A 7,982-nucleotide genomic window follows, 5' to 3' on the forward strand; every position below is an offset into this window, starting at 1 on the left:
CATGGCATGGCTCCGGGGAAATCCACGGGCCCCAAGTGGCCCAGATTTAATCACAGTGGACCTCCCTCTGTACTGGACATCTGGTGCTTTGCCCATACCTAGACCTGTGTGCCTGCTTCTCAAGCCATAGCTAGATGGGGTGATACTCTGAGGCGATCCCTGTGATCGTCCCTGTGCATCCACATGACACACAGGGGATCCTGGGAGCAGGGAGGGATGATCCCTCCCTTTCTATGGGATCTTGCCCTACCCTTTGAGCCCGCTTTTTCCATGGTCTCAGGATGATCCTGAGACCACGGAACGTGTGTGTGGGCATCCATGCGGTTACTCGAGAGGAGCCGGGACCAGCGTATGGGGCACAGAGCTCCTCAGGAGCTCTGCACCCATTGAGGGTGGGGTGGGGGAAGATGCAAAAATTATTTAAAATGAAAAAACTGAACTTTTGTGCACAAGCGTTCATGCACTCTTCTCCTTTAACATAAAAAAACAAAACAAAATGGCAGCCACGATGTCCTCTCCCTCCGAGGTCATCGCACACCACGTGTAAACAGAGGGGGAGATCTAGCGATAAAAATATTGTGAGATCCTCACCACTCCGTGGCACTAGACCCAGTAGGTGTCTGGGTCTGGGGCATGGGCGGCAAGGCTTCAGCGCAGGAACGCTGGGGCGGACGGCAGTGGAACCAGCAAACAGAGTCCAGGCAGGGCCGGAAGCAAAAGGCAAGATCCAGAGGCAAATAGGGTTCGGAGTCCAGAGGCAAACAGAGTTCAGGCAGGGCCAGAGAGGTAGTCAGGAAAAACAGAAGGTCAGGCAAGGTCTGGGATTCGCAGGTAGTCAGGTACAGGCTGCAACAGGCACAGGAGACCATATTGCTGTGGCAAAGCTGGAGTGGAAATGCAGTTTCTTATATAGCCCTATCCTGCTGGTCTGCATCAGTCCACCTGTGAGTGCTTGAGGATATGAGCCTGGATCCTGCAACTACTCTGTGGCCGGCAAGGTGCACTGCGGCCACCAGGTGGTGCTGCAGGGCAGAACCTGACAGTAGGTCTAGCTGAGTCCCCCTGTCTGCAGTCCATGTGCTCACTGTTGATGGGCAACAGTTCTCATAGCTGTTGACCTTTAAACTGGAATTGGACTGGGCAGCTCTTCCAACAGAGGAAACGTGGCCATCCTACTGCTGATCTAAGAGCTTAACCTGTCTCACATTTCACTTCCCCGTTAGTATAAGCATAACAGCCCAGTTCCAAAGGCATCTCTTGTCATGATGCCGTAGCTGAGGTTGGGCCGAAATTCATCCTGGAGTTTCCTTTCAACAGCCTCCCACTCTGAAATGGGGACTGATTTTTTACTGATTTCTTCAACAGGATGGTGGTGGTGGAAGAAATCTGAATACTGTAAGGAACTAAAGCTAGGCTGAAAAGGAGGACAGGACTCCTGTATCTGTAACAGATGTATTGAAAAGGGAATTTCTGCAGGTGTTCTTTCTATATATGGAGAACCTGGTGAAATTCCCTCTTCATCACAACAGTTAAAGCTGCAGGAGCCCTTTCCTCTTTTAAATCTGGTCACTCTAGTATACTCTTTTGCTGAGGAGCTCTGAGCCCTGTGCGTGGGTCCTGGCTCTTTGTGAGGAATCGCGAGGAGCTGGGACAAACCATGGCACCCAGTCACATGTTCCACGGTCTCGGGCTCCATGGAAAAACTGGGCCTAAAGGGTAGGACGAGATCCCGGGGCAAGGGAGGGATCATCCCTCCCTGATCCCCTGTGCGTCATGTGGACACACAGGGATGATCCTGGGGATCGCCCCGGGTTTTCTCCCTGTCTAGCTATGGCTTTTGCCTCCTATTTTCTTTTTAACATGCCCTTTGGTGCTCATTTCTTCCCTTACTGTTCAAATTATATTTGTAATCGCAGCAGGCCTGTGGTTTTTATCTCCCACCCTCGAGGCTGAGAGGGATGTGGCTGAAATGTAGGACAGCTCTAAGCATTTCCAAGTGCATCTTTCCTCTCAACGATGCCTACATGGAATTATTTTTATAGCTACGTGGGCAGCCCTTGCCTGATGACCAGACAGACTGCTCCAGTCGTGGCTGTCACACCTTGCCATCTCTGGATGGACGCACACATGGCAAACAAGTCCATTCCAGAGAGATAATGCAAACTCCATGACAAACGGTTCCTCATTTCGTTCCCTTTGTAGAGTGGTTTGAAAATAATAATAAAATACACCAAGGTTCTGAATGCCCAAGTCTTTATTGATGGCTCAAGGTGGCATAACCTTGGCAGGATCTACATTATTGCTTTATTTTTATTTTTTTATTATTTATTTATTGCATTTCTATACCGCCCAATAGCCGAAGCTCTCTGGGCGGTTTACAAAATTAAGACAATTCGAAGTATAAAACAACAGTATAAAACCATAATGTAAAATACAGTATAAAAGCACAACCAAGATAAAACCAGCAGCAATGCAAAAATACAAATTTAAAACAGCAAAGTTAAAAGTAATTTATGGACTGTTAAAATGCTGGGAGAATAAAAAGGTCTGGTGTCTAAAAGAATGTGTGGTGGAACCCGAAACCACGGGTTCCTGTGGTTCGCTGAGTGGTGGTCAAAGACTCTCAAGACACAATTTCTCTCTCTTTAGAAGGTTTATTACGAGCAGCGCTGCAAGGTGGCAGTCTGAGGAACTGCCCAACAATTTCAGGAAATGTCAACATATTTATAGGGTCAGTTCCCCTTAGATACCATGGCAGAACTTTCCCACCAATCATAATACAGTTCTGAAAATGCAACAACCAATGAGAAGCCAAGCATTTAGGCATGTACAGAGTTTGAGTTCTTCTCTGACTAGAAGATACTACATTGCAGAAGTTACAGGAAAACAACATCTCTATCTGTTACTTTCTCGGTTATCTTGCTTTGCAGACATCCTCCACCCTCTGACTGCCGGCGTGGACAACGCCTGTTTTGTCACACAGTTTCAGCATCAACTTAATTATAAAAGCAATTGCAACATTAAAAATAAGTTTTAAAAGAACAGGAAACCATGAACTTTATGAACTATAGCTAAGGATGATAGGCCATTTTCCTATACCTAGGGGCATAGTAAAAGAACCAGCTAAATTTCTACGACAAATGCAATGTAGGTGCCAAGCAAACCTCCTTAGGGAGCTCATTCCATAGCTGGGGTGCCACAGCAGGGAAGGCCCTCCTCCTGGTAACCACCTGCCTCACTTCCTTTGGCAGGAGCTTTATAACAGTTTATAATGGTTTTGACAACTGTTCAGGCCCAGGACACATTACTTCTACCATATTCAAATGGTTATATCCTTCTTTGTGTAGATCTGGCCCAGCTTCATAAGGAGAAGAGGTTATGTAGGTGGAGTGGGTGCTGACTGAAAGAGAATGACGCATTATTGATCCGTTGCACATCATGCACTGACATCTACCTCTGATTTCTCGCAGGGACGCACTCATACCATGGGTTTTCTGCCTGAGCTGGTTATGTTTTGTTCAGCTTTTTATTCATGTTTCTTTTTCTTTTTCACACCTGCACTGATTGACAATTATCTTTAACAAAACTGAACAAATGCATTAAAAAGAGAGAGAGAGAAAGAGAGAGAGAGAGAGAGAGAAGATAATATGAACCAGATAATAAACAATCTTCTTGCAATACTTTGTTCGGCTTGTCACAATTAATGAGATACTTCTATTTTGCATATTTTGTGCTGTGTTTTGATGTAACTGTCCAAGTGTGTGGAGGGAACGGGGAGGGATATAGAATAATATTGATGTGTATCGTTTTACGTTTTATTTTTATTCTTGATTTTTGAGTTCAATGTATTTAATAAAACATTATTATTAATTATTATTTTTTTAAAAAAAATGAATTTAGGACAAAATCCTGTGCAGGTTTAGACAGGAAATAAAAGTCCTGCAACTCCCAGCATTCCCCAGCCAAACACGATGCCTGGGGAGTGTGGGAGGTATAGGACTTTTTTCTGTCTAAACCTGCATAGGATTGCAACCTTAGTTAGTTAATTGCGGCAGACGTGGCAGAGTGGGGGCAGTTATACATAGCGAAGAGTCAAGCCAGTCTAATGCATGGTCTACTAGGTGTAGCGGGGCAAATAGATTAAAACAAACAAACAAACAAACATCTCCTTGAAGTTTGTTGGTCTTGGTCTTGTAGCCCCCCCCCCTTTACCCACTCCCATAGAACAGCATCGCCCTTGCTGTGGATGGTTATGCCCCGCTTTAAAGAAACGGATGTGAAGTAAAAGGAAAACAACCTCTGGGCATGTACAAAGTTCCATTCTCCATGCCATAAGAATTTAAGAACATAAGAAGGGCCATGCTGGATTAGACCAAGGGTCCATCTAGTCCAGCACTCTGTTCACACAGGGGCCAACCAGCCGTCGGCCAGGGACCAACAAAGTAGGACATGGTGAACAGCTCCCTCCCACCCATGTTCCCCAGCAACTGGTGCTGCCTCGAATACTGGAGATAGCACCCAACCATCAGGGCTGGTAGCCATTGATAGCCTTTGCCTCCAGGAATTTATCCAACCCCCTTTTGCAGCCATCCAGATGGGTGGCCAACACTACATCTTGTGGCAGTGAGTTTCATAATTTAACTATGCGCTGTGTGAAGAAGTCCTGAATCTCCCATCAGTCAGCTTCATGGGATGACCTCTTGCTTGTACACACATTTAGAACTGAATTTCTTCCAAGGCATCTGGTGGGCCTAGATATGGTACTTCTCTTTAGCAATTCAGCACTGTCTTTACCTTCCTTGACCAAATTCTGTGGCCACAGTCCCAAAACAGTTTTTTTTAAAGCAGCAAAAACAACATACACCCGTAAAACGTATAGCTGATGGCTGTCCTTATGTGCCCCTGCAACTTCATAGCTGACTGTTACTGTTTATTTATTTATTTATTTATTACATGATTTTTATACTGCCCAATAGCCGTAGCTCTACTGTTTAGTTTCAACGCTGAATTTATTTATTTATTTATTTACAATATTCATATACTGCTCCATATCTAAAATAGATTCTGGAGCAGTACATATGGGAATAAAACAGTAAAAAGAAAGAAGATTAAAAACAGCAAATTAGAACTGTTCAATTTAAAACAAAGGACCAATAAAAACAGTGGCTGGTTAGTTGAGGGTGGCTTCCTGGAACAGAGTTGTTTTTGGGAAGGCACCAGAAGCAGCCTAGTGTTGGTGCCTTCCTGACCTCCAGTGGCAGGGAGTTCCAAAGAGAAGGGGCCACCACACTAAAGGCTCTTCTAATGGTGGACTCCAGTGGGGCCAAAGGTCCATGTGGAACCACCAGGAGCATGCCCTCTAATGACCTAAGTGACTGGGCAGGTTGGTGGGGGAGAAGGCTCTCTCTCAGGTATGCTGGCCCCAAGTTGTTTAGGGCTTTGCACACTAGTACCAAAACCTTGAACCTGGCACGGTAGCCAATAGGCAACCAATACAATTCCATCAGCAAACGAGTTACATGCTCAAAAGAGGCAACTCCTGACAACAGCCGAGCTGCTGCATCCTGCACTAGCTCCAGCTTCTGGAGCAGCCTTATAGGCAGGCCCACATTTCAGGGATTTGGACTGGGCAGACCTGGGTTCAAATCCCTACTCAGCTATTAACTCTGTGGGTGACCTTAGCCTAACTCCCAGAGGAGGTGGGGTGGAAACCATGCAACCCACCAAGGGCATCTTGGAAGTACCAATAATGGAATCACTGGAACTTTGTATCACACAAGAACTGGAAGAGAAATAATGCATAGTATTCCATGTGGTGTAGTGGCTAGAGTGTCGGACTAGGAGTCAGGAGGTCTGAGTTCTAGTCCCCACTTGGCCATGGAACTCATGGCTTAAAAGATTTTATTGCATTTTGAATATATGCTGCTTTATAGGCACACATCTACTGACTTGCTTCTCACCTGATCAACTTATAGATTAGTTATTTAAAAGATATTCTAAAAGCACCCCAAGTTTCTCCTTGCTCTACTCAAGGAAACTGAGAGGTGGAGGATAATACATATCGTCTATAAGTTGTGTTTCGTTACCCCTTCTCCTCTTGGGCAGTTTTGAATTGTCAAAACTCTTACTGAACTCAGGGAAATTGCCTGTGTGTAAAGGAAAGGAAAGATGTTGACAATTGATGCAGGGAATAATATGGTGCTTTCATGAGAAACCATTACAACACAGCTGAGTTGCACAAGATTTGTAAATGTCCCATTATCTGTTGGAGATGCAATATGAGTGATGTAGATTTCTTACCCATTTTCTGGAAATGTGCTCCTAGAAGGATGTAGTGGAAAAATGTGATCATAAGCAAGATTATTGCCTAAAGAACACAGTTCCATCTCAAAATTAAACAATTCAGTTTGTGGAAAGAATACAGAACCACTTGGTGGTAGCTGCTAATTTTATATTGACCAGGTGTGGAATAATTTTTTTTATTATTTATTTATTTTATTACATTTATATACCGCCCCACAGCCGAAGCTCTCTGGGCGGTTCACAACAATTTAAAATGGTAAACATTAAAAGTATACAAAATTTTAAAACCATCAAAAACATAAAAACCGGTATAAAAACAACAGTATCCATTTAAAAACAAAACAAAGAAGCATAAAACAAAATGAAGTATCTTTTAAAAACGCACATGACATACCAGAATTGACCTGAATCAAATATTTGTATATTGTGCGAATTCAGCAAAGTCAAATATCTAAGAAAATATTCCAATGCATGTGTGAGACAATTTGGTATGGTTTAGAATGCAGTTGAATAAAATTCCATGCTGCTATATTGTATAATTTCTATAATAAAATTGGAAAGAAAGAAAATGTGATCTTTCAGAGATTCATAGAATCATATAGTAGTAGAGTTGGAAGGGGCCTATAAAGTAGGGTGACCAACTGTCAGGATTTCCCCAGATTTGTCCTGGTTTTTGTTCTTTCCATGGTGTCAGGGGGGATTTTCTATAATTTTCAATAATGTCCTGGAATGACACACCTTCCCCTTTAAGGCTGCCATTAGCATGGCAGGAGGGAATGACATGCTTTCTTGAAGCACATCATTCCCCCACCCCGAGCTCCAATTGAGGTCTTAAAGGGGAAAGTGGGTCATTCGTGGACATTATAGAAAAGGCCCCAATTGGGTGGTGGTGGTGCAGAATGAAATCCTTTCCCCTCCTCCACTCCAGTCGGGTTCTTTAAGGTGGCGGGGGAATAACGTACTTTCTGCAGGACTCAGAAAGCTGCTTCCCCACACACACACTAGGTGTCCTCTTTTTTGGTTTCCCAAATATGGTCACCCTACTATAAAGCCATCAAGTCGAACCCCCTCTTCAATTCAGGAATCCACCTTAAATCATACCTCACAGATGGCTGTCCAGCTGCCTCTTGAAGGCCTCTAGTGCGGGAGAGCCCACAACTTCCCTGGGTCATTGGTTCCATTGTTGTACCACTCTAACAATGAGGAAGTTTTTCCTGATGTCCAGCCGGAATTTGGCTTCCTTTAACTTGAGCCCATTATTCTGTGTCCTGCACTCTGGGAGGATAAAAAAAGATCCTGGCCCTCCTTTCTGTAACAACCTTTCAAGTCCTTGAAGAGTGCTATCATGTCTCCCCTCAGTCTTTTCTTCTCCAGGCTAAACATGTCTTCCAGTCTCTCCTCTTAGAGTTTGGTTTCCAGACCCCTGATCATCCTTGTTGCCTTCCTCTGAACCCCCTCCAGCTTCACAAATGGAACATCCCCCCCCCCCTGTAAAGAAAAAGCTCTTTCAGTGCAGAGTAAGGGGCTACTGTGATATCAGCAGCTGGTAGACCAATCATCTCTCTCTCTATCCTCACCCCTACTTGCATGTTTAACAATTCAAATAGCAACTTGGGATCACACTATGGAATTCAAACATGAAAGATCCTTGAGGCACGACTACTAAGCGGCAGCAGTTA

Source organism: Elgaria multicarinata, chromosome 2 (genome assembly GCF_023053635.1).
Source record: "Elgaria multicarinata webbii isolate HBS135686 ecotype San Diego chromosome 2, rElgMul1.1.pri, whole genome shotgun sequence".
NCBI lineage: Eukaryota > Metazoa > Chordata > Lepidosauria > Squamata > Anguidae > Elgaria > Elgaria multicarinata.